Source organism: Drosophila sulfurigaster, unplaced genomic scaffold, assembly GCF_023558435.1.
Source record: "Drosophila sulfurigaster albostrigata strain 15112-1811.04 unplaced genomic scaffold, ASM2355843v2 ctg79_pilon, whole genome shotgun sequence".
NCBI classification, from domain to species: Eukaryota; Metazoa; Arthropoda; class Insecta; order Diptera; family Drosophilidae; genus Drosophila; species Drosophila sulfurigaster.
Window position 1 is genome coordinate 42,938 of NW_026909731.1, and position 1,129 is coordinate 44,066.

The following is a 1,129-nucleotide window of genomic DNA, read 5'->3' on the forward strand; positions in this document are numbered from 1 at the left end:
TCTTGGACCGTCGTAAGACTAACTTAAGCGAAAGCATTTGCCAAAGATGTTTTCATTAATCAAGAACGAAAGTTAGAGGTTCGAAGGCGATCAGATACCGCCCTAGTTCTAACCATAAACGATACCAGCTAGCAATTGGGCTTTTATGGCTCTCTCAGTCGCTTCCCGGGAAACCAAAGCTTTTGGGCTCCGGGGGAAGTATGGTTGCAAAGCTGAAACTTAAAGGAATTGACGGAAGGGCACCACCAGGAGTGGAGCCTGCGGCTTAATTCATATATCTTATTATTATCGATTATGTAAAACTAAGACATTTCGCAACATTTATTTAGGTATAAAAAAAAAATTTATTGAAGGAATTGATATATGCCAGTAAAATGGTGTATTTTTAATTTCTTTCAATAAAAATATTGTTGACGTAATGAAATAAAAAAAAAATTGTATCACTCTAAGCGGTGGATCACTCGGCTCATGGGTCGATGAAGAACGCAGCAAACTGTGCGTCATCGTGTGAACTGCAGGACACATGAACATCGACATTTTGAACGCATATCGCAGTCCATGCTGTTATGTACTTTAATTAATTTTTAGTGCTGCTTGGACTACATATGGTTGAGGGTTGTAAGACTATGCTAAATAAGTTGTTTAAAATTTTTCGGAATTTTAAGCACATTGTATATTATTGGATAATATAAGTGTGAATCTAAAAAGTTCTCGCTTAAGATATTCATAATATGAATTAATAAATGAAAATACTAAAACTCTGTTGCATGAGAAATTTGAAGAATTATATGTTCTTTATTCATTTCAAATAATACTGAGGAATGTCTAGCATAAAATATATTATTTTATAAACTAGAATTGCCTCTTATTAACGAATATGATATAAAGAATAATTTTGTGAATATTATGGACCTTCAAAAAAGATAGTATATTTCAAAATAGGCAGAGAATTGTCTATAAGTGTAATTAAACAACCTCAACTCATATGGGACTACCCCCTGAATTTAAGCATATTAATTAGGGGAGGAAAAGAAACTAACAAGGATTTTCTTAGTAGCGGCGAGCGAAAAGAAATCAGTTCAGCACTAAGTCACTTTGTCTATATGGCAAATGTGAGATGCAGTGTATG

At 33.9% G+C, this 1,129-nt stretch overlaps 1 non-coding gene across 1 annotated transcript; it reads left to right on the forward strand.

Moving 5' to 3' along the window:
• Nucleotides 1–441: 441 nt before the first annotated feature.
• LOC133850002 (5.8S ribosomal RNA) lies at nucleotides 442–619 on the forward strand. The gene has a single exon (XR_009895562.1). It is a non-coding gene; the product is annotated as a 5.8S ribosomal RNA (ribosomal RNA).
• The last annotated feature ends 510 nt before the right edge of the window (nucleotides 620–1,129 follow it).